Here is a 14,541-nt window from a genome sequence, read left to right as displayed (position 1 = left end):
TGTGTGTGTGTGTGTGTGTGTGTGTGTGTGTGTGTGTGTGTGTGTGTTAAAGAAAAGGGAGAGCAGCACCCTAGATCTCCCCTGGGTAACCCCAGGACCTCCCTACCCCATTTCTAAGTGGGAGGCTGATGTCCTCCTTTTCCCCATTCCCCTTGTTCTCTTCTAAAAGCTTGGAGTAGAGGCTAGAGAAAATGTTGCTGGGGTCAGGAAAAGTCCAATTCCTTTCTTCCCTCCACCTGACAGAATAGCAAGCAGTTAGTACAGATAACATCCACCATTAATATTTGATTAGTATCCAGAGAACTGACATTGCAGGAAGAGTGTGACATCATACTCAAGGTGACATCTTCTCATCTGCCTCCCAGACCCCATCTCCTCCTGCCATTCATGAGAAGCTTCTCAACTGGTGAGCTGCGGCTGTATTCATCTCCTAGAGTTAAGATCATGAAATAAGATGATTTTAAAATGCACAGTGTGACCCTCTGACTTTATCCAGTCAACTGGATTCATTCTTCAGACTACCTAGAGGCAGAATACGATGAGCAGTACTTCTATCCAAATTCTGACAACCTGAACTCTAAAGAAATGACACAGGGAAAATTTTTAATAATTTAAAAGTAGAATGCATAAAACCCAGGAGACCTCAGAGGCCATGAGATCAAGTATCCCACCCAATGCCTGAATCCCCTCCACCATATGCTATTGAATACAATGCCTGGATCTACCAGGCATTTGACTCATTAGGCCTCCTCCATGCCATGCCGATGTCTCCACACAAAAGCGGGCTCAACACCCCTTCGCTCCGTCTTACTCCTGAATCACTGCTCAAACTCACTCTGTGCCCTGTACGTCAGCCAGCTCCCAACACTCCCATCCTCTGCCCCTGTTACTCATAATATGTAGGAACCTGGTTTGCCCTTTGCGTCTTCTGTTCCACCAAGAGAGGACCAGATTGAAGTGAATTGTAACCAAGGAGAGGAGCCGGGGTCATAGCCAGTTAAGGAAGGGCCTCCTGTTTTTCTTGAGCTGACCTGCCTTTTAGAGTTTCTATCCATAGAACCCTAACACTATTTTCTCTGATCTCTTTGAGCTCTGCCTTCTCAACGTTAAGTTCTGTGTCTGACTGCTATCTATTTAGCCCTTCTGTACAGAATAGCCCTTCAGTTCAGAGTAGCATTTTTCCCATACTCAAGAGGCGGAGGTAGTACAGTGGTACCCAAACTTTAGATACCTGTACCGGTGGTGTAGGTTAGGGGTTGGGGGGGGTCTTCATTTTAATGAGCAGCCCAAGGGATTCTGCTGCCAGTGGGCAGGGGGCCTAATTTAGAGAAATATTGATGGGAATTTTGATGTCAGACATATTGCAGCTCAATTCCTAGTTCTGCGACTTACTACCTGTGTGACCTTGAACACCTTACGTCATCTTGATAAGCCTCGGTTTCCTCATCTTTGTTAAAGAGATGATAAAACCCATCTCTGAGTGTTAAAACCATGAAATGAGATGACGTCCATAAGGTGCTTCGTATCAGTCAAGGCAGGTAGCAAGCACTCAATGAATATGAGCTAGCATGCCTATTAGCGTAATTTCTTCTTTTGTCTTCAGGATAGGGAAATTATTAGCAGGTAATCATTGATTTCATGTCCTTTTCAGCAGACTGAGATTTCTAATAGATGTTGGTGCGTCTTCTGATCACGTTTTCCTCTGAGTCTTGTGATGCCTATTGGTAATTTATCACCATTTCCATGCATAACCGTGGACCTTACACTTAGCAGGGGATCAAAAGTCGCCGAATATTTTGCATCGAGAGAATGCCATCTGGCTAGGCCCTCTGTGCTACATTCCCATGGCAACACCACATCTGTTCTTCTCACGCTTCCCCCAAATGCTCTCCAGCATCTTGACATTATGGCACTGATTCAGTTCCCTCCTGGCCCGACCCTTCCCACTGCCCGGTTCCAGTGAACAGCGCCATCCCACAATGCCTTGATGATACCTGCCCGTTTTCATTTACTTCTTTGCATTAAAACGTCCAATTCACTTCATCATACAATATATGCTCTAGGCATAGATTATGTTTTAAACAGAGAAATAATGAGAGGAAGCTGGTGAAATGGGCGGAGGAGTTGGAGTGGTGGTCGGGATGTGGCTTTGACAACCAGGTAAGAGGGAATCACTTTTTCCTTTCACAGAAGGGTTCAGTTTAGCTTCTGTGGTGGTGATCAAATGATTAATTCAGAAGAATTGAGCCTACACTATGGATAAGTTACATTCCAAGTTCTCCATCAATGAATGATACACATAGCGACTGCACAGAGCACACATGGGTAATTATAAGGGTCATGGGGCTCTGGTGTTCAGGTCTGGAAGGTGGTAGAGTGTGGGGTTAGAAGCAAAGGCTCAGGGGCTGATTCTGACACTTATGCACTGATGTGACATCAGGCAAGTCACGTCAGCCCTCTGAGACTGTTTCCTCTTCTGTAAAGTTCAAGTACATACATCTTACCTCGTAATATTGCTATGATAATTAAGTGAGATAAAGTATGTTAAGCACCTAGCATGGGGTCCAGGACATAGTTAGGCCTCAATAAATGTAAGCTGATAGTACTTCCTTATTCACCAGTCCCTCCACTGGGACTTCGATACGGCTCATAACCAGATGGGAGAGGAAAGAGTGTCCCATTCTGGTCCTTTTTATCTTTTGAACCCTGGTTCTCTGGTGTCCTCTTATCTGTTGGTTCGTGTCAGGCTGGTCACGTCCTTGTAGCTGAGCTGATATACTAATTGCAAGGAGTTCACGGCCTCTCTATCTACAGTTTCTCAACCTTCAGTCTTGAAGGTACAGTGACTTGCTGGCTTTCCCATCCAAGCTTTGTCTCCTGAGTTCCTAATTGCATTTGAATAACCAGGCACACACTTGCCTTTCAAGAGAGACATTTCTCTCCCAAGGCAGATAGAAATTCATGGGGCCTGAGCACCACATCTGTGAGGAGCTTCTCCAACCCCAGCCACGAATCTGGTGTCGTTGCTTTAGGAAGGTCTTATAGACCCATGAATCCCAAATCTGGCTGGTCATTAGATTCACCTGGGCTGCTTTCGAAATATACAGCTTCCAGGATCCCACTTCTGGTCCTTTTGAATTGAAATTTTCATGGCTAAGAACCATTGTCAGAAGAACACCTGGAGTTAGGCACATACAAAGAATAACTTCTGAAATGAGCATTACCTGGTAAACGGATGGCTGTTAACATCAAACGGATGCTCCCTTTCACCTGGGATAAGAGCCAAAGAACACATGCGTTTCCCACCTCATGCTCCTTCGGGAGGGTAACACAAGCTGGCTTTAGACCCTATGTCTAATATCTCTTGAGGACTCTGAGAGCCTTCATCTCTTGCAAGTGCAGTCACTAATGACTGATTTTATTAGGAAAGAGTGTCTTCCAGCACTCCCTATAAAACCTCTTCAGCGCTGCCCTTGCCTACGGCCAGTGCTCTGAGCGAGAAGTGTAAAGACAAGTCTTCCACATGCACTGCATTTGCTCACATGGCCTACGGTTCCCTAAGAAGAAGCCCACAATTTATATCCCAGCCAAAGAGAAGGATGGGTGGGCCAGCTCCACCTCTGGGAAGAAGAGGAGGAAGAAGAAGGAGGCATATTTTAGTTACATGGGGAAAATCCTGAAGCAAGTGAGTTGGGACTCTCTTTATGCAAACTGAGAATGGCCAAGACAGGTATCATGTTAGTGGCCCTGGGTGTGACCTAGACTTCAACTTCTGGTGCAGGAGTCCTTCCTCACACGTTGAGTTCCTGAAAAGTTGGTTGCAAAACAGCTGCTATAAACTGGATCTGTGAATGGCTGCTATCTTCTCCTACTTGCCTTTCTTTCTGTTGGCAGCAACTCTGAACACCTGAGCCCTTGGTGTCTCCCTTTCTTGTATCTGTTGACAGCTAATCTGTTAAGTGATTCTTAATTGCCCTCCCCTTTTCCTGCAGAGAGGGGATTCACCACCTCGTCTGTTCTGTCGCTTTGAAGAGTTGCAAATAGCGGGTTTTCATCAAATGGTCCTCTATATTATACTTAGAAATTTCTTTCAGTAGGTAGGCACTCATTCCTTTTTCCTGCCCACCCAACACCTCACCCCATGGCATACAAACTGTAGAAAACAAAATCAGGAAAGTCTTCCCCTTCAAGAGAAGCTATGGGGAAGACAGGAAGGAGATTCTCTGAAAGGTGTGTTAAGGCTTGATTTGGGATATTACTTCTTTTTTTTTTTAATTTTTATTTTATATTGGAGTATAGTTGATTTACAGTGTTGTGTTAGTATCAGGTGTACAGCAAAGTGATTCAGTTATACATGTATCTATTCTTTTTCAGAGTGTTGAGTAGAGTTCCCTGTGCTCTACAGCAGGTCCGTGTTGATTATCTATTTTATATCCAATAGTGTGCATATGTTAATGGGATTTTATTTCTTCGTGCCCAGGAAGCAAGGCTGAGTGCTCATGTCTGTAATTGTACCGAAGCCCCCTGTATTCCAGTAGTATCGTTTGGAATCTGTTGTTTATTCTGGGAGAAGAAGGGAAATAGGATTAAGGAATGATAGGAGAAGGAGAGAAGGTGTGTGATTCAGAACAGGGTTCTCAACCACAAGCACTGTTGACAATGGGCTCTGGGCAGTTCTTTGCGTGGGACACTGTCCTGTGCATTGTGGGGTGTTGAGCAGAATCCCTGGCCTCTGCCCACTAAATACCAGTAGCACCCTCCCTCCCAGTGTGACCACCAAAAGTGTCCACAAATAATGCCCAGTGTCCCCCGGAGGGCAAAATCAGCCCCCCATTGTGAGCTCCTGCAGGGGATCCTACATTTGGCTGGAAAGGCCTTCGCTGGGAGTACTTGGACTAAGAATTCTTCTGAGCATTAGTTTTTCCTTGGCCTGTCCTTAACCTTGTGGGTCTAGCAGGCCGCCCTGCTTCTTCAAGCCTCCAAAGGGTCAGGTCCGTGACCTTGGGTCAGCCTTTCAGGGCACTGCGAGGATAAAACCAGAGGTCGGTTGGATAAACGTATTGAGTGCCTAAGTGCCAGCCAGACCTGCTGCGGGAGCTCAGATGAAAACGATGAGGGCTCTGTTGTAGAGGGGCTCATGGTCCTGCTGTGTGTGTGTGTGTGTGTGTGTGTGTGTGTGTGTTGGGGGGCGCATTGAGCAAATACCTGTAAATTATGAAAACCACGAGGAATGTTTAGAATCCCACCTCAAACCTTTCCTTTCAAGAAACTGAGGCCCAGTGTGAGTCTATGACTTGCTAACATGATGTCTCGTGCCAGTTAGGATTAGAGCCCAAGAGGGGTGATTCTCAGGGCAGCGTTCTTTGGACTGTTTCTGCTGCCTCTCTAACTTCAGACGAGGACACTAATGACATAGGCAGTGTGTGACACAGGCTCTGAGAACAAAAAGTGCTCTGGTCCTCAGTGGGGGGATTGTGTGGAATGCAGATAAGCCAGAGGTGGCACTTGGGGAAGAGCCTTAAAGGATGGATGGGATTTAAAAGGTGGAGCTGGGTGCAGGCATGGGAGGTAGAGGTGACTGATACACAGTGGCATGGGGACCAGAAAACATAGGGACACACCTGAGGAAGAGCAAGTATTCCCAGCTTGGCTGGAGATCCTGTTGGCACAAGGAAGTAAGGCGGGAAATTAGAAAGTGTTAAATGCTCACTAATATGAATATAGAGTGTGAAAGTATACTGGAAGTTAAAACTATATTTTCCATCTTCAGAAGGTGCCGGATGTTAACTCTGCTTCTATTAGGAAAAACCAAGGCGCAAAAGTTGAAGTGACCAGAGTTAGTTTGTATTATCCAAAGGTTATCTTTCTCACATACCTACAAATTCCCTTCCCTCCCTCTTCCTCAGAGAGAGCTGACAGGTACAGTGGCCTAGTTTCCTTCATCACATCTCTACTGTTGTCCCTTTGGGTGGGTCGTACGTTTCCACGGACACATGAATCCACAGAAGCCATGGGTACTCGGGTACTGGGTTGGACCATACGTTCCTGACTATGGGAGCCTTCACTTCTCTGTCTCACCCTTATGCTGTTTCTGTCCCAGACCCACCCAGACTTCAGTGGGTGCTCCTGGATCTTGGATGCACTGGGAGCTCTGGAGGATTGGTGGCTGGAACAGGTTAGCCTGGAAGCGGTTAGACTGTCCCTCTACAACCACAGAAGAACCGTCACCAGCAGAGAGATCCTTGAGGCAGTCAAGCAGAGATGCTCTCGGAAGAGCTTGGGAATAAATGAAGTGAATCTGAATGGCCCTGTTGTTGAAATGATTACACTTGTCATACAAAATTGGGTCCGTTGGAGGACTGAGCTGGAAGATGAAGTATCTGAGAAGAACCTGCTGCAGTGGTGGTCTCGGTGTGACACACCTGGTCTCTGGGTCTTGCATTTTTAGCCTCCGACTTAATTTGTGAAAATAGGTAAATAAATAAAGGAAAGGCACTTTCTCTTGTGTGTGATGCTTGCTTATGGTTTTTAACGTTTTTTCTTAAGCGCGCATCTGCCCTGTTTTGAGCTTACCTATTGTATTTTTGGACACAATTCAACATGTCACACTGTGGACTTACCATCGCTCCCCCCACTCCAGCCCCAAGGTAGGGGATGCTGCACTGATATGAACTGAGGATTTCTTTTCTTAATTTAAGCACCCCTACCTTGACTTATGGAAACTAAAAAATAAAGGGAAAAGGGGTCTGTTTGCTCTTTGAGTATAAGACCCATGACGTTGTTTATCTATATAGCACCTAGCATAATAGCATGTATGTAATAAGTGTCAGTCATGTAAAAGCTGGTCCCAACCATGGAAAAACCAATGATAATAGTAGTATAAAAATACAATAATTTAGGAGCAGAAAGAATAAATGGGCTGATATATTTTATTTATTTTTATTTTATTTTTAATTTTATTTTTTTACATCTTTATTGGAGTATAATTGCTTTACAATGGTGTGTTAGTTTCTGCTTTATAACAAAGTGAATCAGTTATACATATACATATGTTCCCATATCTCTTCCCTCTTGCGTCTGGGCTGATATATTTTAGACATTGTGGTCTGGGAAAGCCTGGGTATGTGACATGAAGGAAAAGAAGGGGGGAAGGATTTGGGGCTGAGGGAACAGCATAAGCAAAGGTCCTGAGGCCGGCAGGAAAGCTTTCGGCTTGTTAGAGAAACTAAATGAAAGTCAGGGCAGCTGGGTTCTAGCAAGCAAGAAAGAAGTACATTAGGAGATGAGGTTGGAGAAGAAGCCTGGGGCCGAGTCATGCAGGGTTGATTTGTTATTCCAAGGGCAGTGTGAAGCTGCTGAAGGATTTTAACTAGGGAATTGACATCTTGTTTAGGTTTTTGTTGTTTTTAGTTGAGGTTTACCACACAGTAAGGTGTATAAATCTTAAGCATACCTCGAAGTTTACATATATATGTTTATATATACTCAGAATAAGATACAGCACATTTCCTTCACTGTTGCTGCCGTGTCAAGAATAGATTCAGGGGAATGTGGAAATGGGAAGATTTGTTCGAAATGTTTTGCATGAGTTTAGTGGAGGGATGATGGTGGGCTGCTTGACGGTAGGTAGCGATGAAAAGAAGTGAGGAGATTTGAAATAGAATTTGAGATCAAATCAATAGAATTTGCTAATGGAATGGATATGAGAAGTGAAGGAAAAAGTGATGGTTCCTAAGTTTAGGGCTTGAGCAGTGTGGTGGACAGTGGGGCTGGTTATAGAAATGAACAAGACTCTAGGAAGGAGGACAGGTGTTTTGGGAGAGGTGTAAATTGAGATTTGCATTCCGGACAGGTTAAGTCTTAAATACCTGTGACACATGCAAATGGAGATGTCAAATAGGGAGGAAGGACCAAAGATACAAATCTGGGAATCAGCATAAAATAGCAACATATACATCAGCAGGAATGGGTGTGATTACCTAGGAAGATGGGATAAAAAGGAAAAGAGAAGACAATTCGGACCAAGACCAAAGAAATTCTAATATTTAGATTCAGGTAGTGGAGAAAAGACAAAGGAAACAAAGGGCGGGAAATGTGAGAAATGAGGAGAGGGTAGTGTCGTGGAAGCCAGGAGAGGAGAAAGGGGTCCAGTCCACTGTGCACAGTCCTGGGGAAAGTGTTAAAAGGAGATGCTTGTGTCTGTTGCACTTGGTGACAAGGGGATCATGGTGACATTGAGAAATCTGCCCACTGGAGCAGGGTGGGTACCAGCCAGATTTGAGCAGGTTGAAGAGTGAACGGGAGCTAGTCAGTGGAGACAGCTTTTCTGATGGTGTTGAGACAAAGGGAGAAATTTAGCACTGAAAAGGAACAGAGACCTGGACTGGTAATTGGAGAGTCACTGGGTACAGAGATTTTGAAGATGATAGGTACTAGAACGCCATTGTTTGCTCATGGAATTCTCCAGCATAGAGGGAGATTCAGAAACGTAGAGAAAGGCAAAGGACCAAGGACCTTGAGAGGGTGATGGTGGGGATGGGATTCAGAGTAGAAATGGAAGAGGAGAAAATGTGTACAAATATGGGAAGTTTAGAGATTTGGTATGAAAAAATGAGGAAATTAGTACTTTTTTTTTTTTTGAGTGAAACAAGTGAAAGTGGAGGAGGGACATATCTTCTCTTGCAGATAAGATATGAAGTTGTTGTCTAACGGACTAAGAGTGTGAAGCTTGGACATCTGTGGACAAATGGCTCCCCAGGACTGAGCACCTGCTTAAGGTCTGTGGTCATGAATTGAAAGCAAAGCCAGTCTTGCCGTGTAACTTTCTGCACCACATGTATCTGCTCCAGTGCCTGGCTGCAGAATGCAGAGTGTGGGTTCTGCGGAGTGAACTAAGGAGAGAGGAGCGAGGGAGCTACCGCATGAGGCACCGTCCAATCCAGGCCAGCCAGGATGTGGCGGGGAGGAGTGGGAAGAAAGGGGCAAGAACCTCATGGGATTCACAGAAGGCACGGAAGATGTCAGGCCTGTAAACTGAATCTCAGAGAAGGAATTGTCTCTCTCCAGCACGGTTGCGTGTTAGCTAACCCATGAGGGCTCTTGCCTAAGAAGCAGGGGTGACACCCAGTGACCACTCCTTGAAGTGCACCTTCTTGGTTTTATATTGTCAGCAGACCCCAAAGCCAGCTTGTATGAAGTGATCAGGGGGCGTTCTGCTGCACTTGGGAGGCACTCAAGCCCTCCCTGATTCTCTCCATAGTTGGACCTCTGGCCCTGCGCTCTCTAAGGAGGTAGAGATGCTGCTGCCCAGGTGGGTAACTAGACGTGGACAATCGAGGCACTGAAGGCAACCTGGGGGCTATAAGCCCAGACATGGGCTTCCCTGCTAGGTTTCTGCCGTCCTGGGGACCCAGAACAAGCATCTTAGGACGGCTTTGGGAATGCCTAAACCCTTAGGGTTTAGACAAATGCCAGGTAGTGACACAAACCTCTTCCAGCCCATGGTTGTCCTGGGGAATTGTCAACCCAGCTGACTCAAGAGCTGAGAGGGTCCTAATGTCTCAAACTCCCCTGAGATTCTCCTTCCCCAAGCACTGGGGTCTGACTTAGTCTAGAGGGAAACACAGTTTCTCCCCAAATCCCGTCACCCATCACAGGTACCAGGCTTGACTTCTGGGCTAAGGATTTGTTGCACCTCAGTTAGGAGCTGTTCTGTACTCTTGGCAAAAACACTTAAAATTGTCAAAACGCTTTTTTTTGGAAAGACGTCTAAAGACAGATTTCACAGCCTTCCTCTCTTGCTCTAGTATTTTATTACCCCTCTTTATTATTTTTAAAGCTTATTTTCTATTGAGCTAACATTGGTTTATAACATGGTGTCAGTTTCACAGGTACAACATTATATGTTTATTTCTGTATACACTGCAGTGTCTCACCAGCCATCACCGTACAGTTGCTCCTCTTTAACCATTTCGTCCTCCCCCCACCCCTGCCTCTTCCCCTCTGATAACCACTACTCTGTTCTCTGTATGTATGTGTTTGTTTTGTCTGGTTGGTTTATTTTATCTTTTGTTTATGTTTTTGTTGTTAGTTTTTGTATTCCACATATGAGTGAAATCATACGATATTTGTTTCTCTCTGTCCGACTTACTTCCCTTAACATAATACCCTCTAGGTCCATCCATGTTGTTGCAAACGGCAAGATTTCATCTTTTTTATGGCTGAGTAGTATTCCATTGTATATATATTCCACATCTTCCTTATCCATTCATCCACTGATGGACACTTAGGTGGTTCTCATATCTCGGCTATTGTAAATAATGCTGCAATGAACATAGGAGTGCTTGTATCTTTTCAAATTAGTTTTTGTATTCACAGGAAATACAAAGAGGGCCAAGGTAGCACACCTAACTCCCTGTGCAATGACCTAAGTTATCGATACTTTTATTATTCTAATCACCTTTCACTAAGACCTGCTGTTTATCTTTCACTTTAAGAGGTTAGCCAATCCGGTTTTAAGTCCAGGCACAAGGGGGTGAAATGAGGATGTGTCGCTGAGGCATGAACCCTGGAGTGGGGCAGGTTGAGGAAGATGGTTTCCAAGGTGGTCAAGAGATTGAAATGGAGGAAGACTGTCTGACTCACCTCTAACCCTCTTCCCCATCTCTTATCTCACAGTCGCCAGCTTGATCTTGACTTTGAAATTAGGGGCCGCCTGGTGTAGGTGCAAGGGTCTGCACTGAACTTGCAGTCAGGTAGTCACTTGCCCATGTCTGTTTCCACATCCGTAAAATAGTGGTGGGAATGCCCCCTGCACCCAGTTGTGGTAAAAGTCAAGTAACGTACGTGAAAGTGTTTCTTATACTGACACAGTATTATTTCCCTTGCTCCTCCCCCGCCCCCTGAAACCCCCCACCCGGTCCCGCTCCATTGCCCACGTGCACATGCCCTAATGTCCCCTGGGGGAAATCTGTATTAATGGTCTCTATGTCCACCGGTCCTGTTGCCTTGACGTAGAGGAAATGCAAATCTGGCCTTTGTTCCCAGTGGGGATCCTGGCCCAGCCCTGCCCTCCTCCAGCCTTCTCCTTTCTCACTGCTTTCTGGTTCTGCTCCCCCGCTGCTGCCAGCCCCAGCCCTTCTGAGAGTTTGCTGGCTTTTGCTCCTGCAAGGCAGACTGGCTTCACTGTGGTCTGTCCACGCCCATAGCTCAGAGGAGGCCTGACGTGCGTGTACACAAACCCCTCCCTGCTGGCCTCTGTCTCCTTGGAAAGCTGTTCACTAGCCCATAAAAGGGCCGGAACACTTCAAACAAGTTAACTCTGAATCAAATCAGGGATTTAAAACTGCGACTCAAATTCAGATCAACGTTCCTTTCTTTCCAGTGCTTGCTGCCTTACCCTCTCTGAGTGCTTCCCATGGGCTTAACCCTCCTGCCTTAAACCTCCCCCTGGCGGCCACACCCCAGGGGGCTTCCGAGTGCTGGGAATGGGTCTAGAGTTCCTATCCCCACTGTAGAATGACAGTGACAATAGTTAAGCTTTATGTTCATTCCTTCCACAAGTGTTTATTGAGCACCTACTAAATGCCAGGCATTGTTCTAGGAACTGGAGGTCAGCAGAGTAAAGTATAAGACAGTCAAGTCCCTGCTCTCGTGGAACTTACATTCTGAAAGGGGAGAAACAATAAACAAATATTTAGTGCACTGTCCGGTAGCAAAAGTGCATTCAAAAAACCACATCAGGCCAGGGGAGTGTGGACAATGGGAGATGCTCCTTCAGATGGGGGGATCAGGGAAGACTTCTCGGTAGAGCAGCCACCTGACCAAAGGGAGGGAGTGAGCCATGGGAACAACAGCAGCAAGGAGTCCAGGAATAGAGGGAATTTTAAAGACGTGGACCCGCCTATATAACCAGCACGTAGATCGAGAGACGGAAACGAAGCGTGGATCCTGCCCTCCTGATGGCAACCTGTGCCCTGACTTTTGAGCAAAGCCCAGCCAGGATGTAGGGTGAGCTGGGCACGTTTGAGGAATGTCAAAGAGGCCCCATTTTTTTGTATGTCATACTGTGATGAACACTTTTTTAAAAAACTGTGATACAATATACATGACATAAACTTGACCACTTTAACCATTTTTAAGTATATGGTAGCGGCATTAAGCACACTGTCACTGTTGGGCAACCGTTAGCACTACTCCTCTCCAGCACGTTTTCATCTTCCCAAATGGAAACTCTGTACCCATTAAACAACAACTTCCCATTCCTTTCTCCCTCCAGCCCCTGGTAGCCACCATTCGACTTTCTCTGTGATGAGCATTTTAAATGCATCATCTCATTTAATCCTCAAAACAACTGGAGGCCATAGGTTTTGCTGTCATGCCCATTCTCCAGATGGGGACACTTGGAGGAAACTGTCCAAGGTCACACAGCTTCCAAGCAGAGGAGGCAGACCTCAGACCGCACTTTCCCTGGCTCAGCTCCCGCTCTTAACCGCCTACCTGGTGAGGGTGAAGGATGCCGTTCTGCTGTCCCTCTGATGGCCTGGAGATGGGTCGGGAGGGTTTGGTGAGGATTACAGGCCATGTGAGATGCTTTTCTTGCTGGGGCAGGAGGGGGTTTTGGTCCTGCCTGTCTGGAAGGAAGGGGCTGCTGCCAAGAGCTACGGGTTGGGGGCTGGGGGGAAGGTAGGTGATCGACATCTGTCTACCTCGCTCCTTTCCCACCTCGGTCTTCGGAGCTGCCTTTCAGGGGATGCTCAGCTGCCCTGAGTGGATGAGCACGAGCGTCTTAGGTGCTTGGCATCCAGCCTGCCAAGCAGCACTGTCCCCATCTGTTATTACTAGGACATAACACAGCATTAGGTGCTGCAAAAGGAATCACCCCGGAAGATCAAATGACACAGATACAACTCTGCAGCTGGCATCAGAAGGAAAAGACAAAACAAAGTGAAAGGATATCACAAAGGGACAGGCTCGCTTCCAGGACCAGAAGTGTATTTTTGAGGATGGGGTGCACACAGAGTTGGGATAGAGTGGCTCTAGCTGTGGTAGCTGTTGCTGGGGCCACGGCAACCTGCTGTGTTCTGATACCCAGGTCACTGGAAGAGCTGGTAGTTTCCTGGTTTGAGTGGTCTGGGCTTTGATGCCAGGGAGTCCTGAGTTCCATTCCTGCTCTACCACTTACAAGCTGAAAGAGCTTGGGGAAGTCGCCTTACCCCTCCGAGTCTATTTCCTTCCTTGCAAACGTAATCATACCATCTATTCAGGGTTGGTGGGAAGATCGATGAGATAAAGTATGTAGGATGCCTAATCAGTGTCTGGTACATAGTTGGTGCTCAATAAACGTTCACTCCTTGCCTGGGTGGAGCACGAGCTTGCACCCACCGGCCAGGAGCCAAGCCTCACCACGGTCAGCCCTGCTGCCCACCTGCTGGCTTCTCCTTGCCACCCGCTGAGTTCAGTCTTTGATTTGGGAACTCCTGCTACACCATTTGATGTTCAGATTAAGTGGGGAGAGGCCGTATTTAGGAGTATTGGAATTGTGGGGAGCAGCCTGGCAACCCTCCCTCTTATCTTTTGTTGGGGGGACCTCCCTTGCATGCAGAGATATTGGAAGGCAGGATACTGCCTGTGCCTCGCCTCCTACGGCGCAAGCCGAGGTCCTACCCAGGACTTTGAATCCGGAATGAAGGTAAAGCTGAAGGGCGGGTCACAATCATTTCAGGGCAGTGGCACCCAGCCCTTGGAGCCCCTGTGGTGCCTGCCCATGTCCTAATCCAGGTCTTCAGTCTCCCGCTGATTCTGTGAACACCCCAGGTGCTTTCAACAAGATCCCTTTCCACGTGGGACAAGCAACCAATTTCTATTGCTTGCAAGTAAGAACACTGAGTACTCACAAGTTCTTTTCAGGTCAATCTGGGGGGACTTCACGGGGCATTGGGATGGCAGGAGTTACTAGAATGATGGGACACAGGTGACTAGGAAAGGCACTGGCTCAACCTTAGTGCCACCCTGTCCTCCCTACAGCTGGGTAGTGGGTGGTTCATTGGGGCATTTGCACTGTCAGCTCCAGGCAGCAGCTGAGATTTTTCTTCCGTTTGGTTGTTTTTGTTTGTGTTGGTAAGTCTTTTCCACTTACAACCCCCCGCCAAGGTTAAGGCTTTTTTTTATATCTCTCCCACAGAGTCACAGGTGTCTAAACCACCCAAGACAAAAATAGCACTCCATTCTTCTCACGGTATCCCCAAGACATGGAGACCTACTGTTCCCAGTCACCCATTCTGATGTTTGCTGCCTTGCCGTCAGCCCATTTTCCTTACACGGATTGTAACTTCTCCATGAAAGCCCTTTGGGGGGTAATAAAATCATTGCTCAACCTTCTCGTCCCTGAGTGCCAATGGTGGGTAACCTCAGCTCCCACAGGGCCAGGCCCTTAAACGAACGCGAAGCGTGAGGGTATGTGCATACAGTGTATGTTGCACCCAGCAGGAAAGGGGGTAGGCCGGAAAAACAGGCCTGGAAATTCAGCCACCCCTCTCTTAC

The sequence above is a fragment of the Aethalodelphis obliquidens genome, unplaced genomic scaffold (assembly GCF_003676395.1).
Source record: "Aethalodelphis obliquidens isolate GAN/ISIS:26980383/991018 unplaced genomic scaffold, ASM367639v1 scaffold38, whole genome shotgun sequence".
In the NCBI taxonomy this organism is placed as follows: domain Eukaryota; kingdom Metazoa; phylum Chordata; class Mammalia; order Artiodactyla; family Delphinidae; genus Aethalodelphis; species Aethalodelphis obliquidens.
This window is presented reverse-complemented; position numbering follows the sequence as displayed.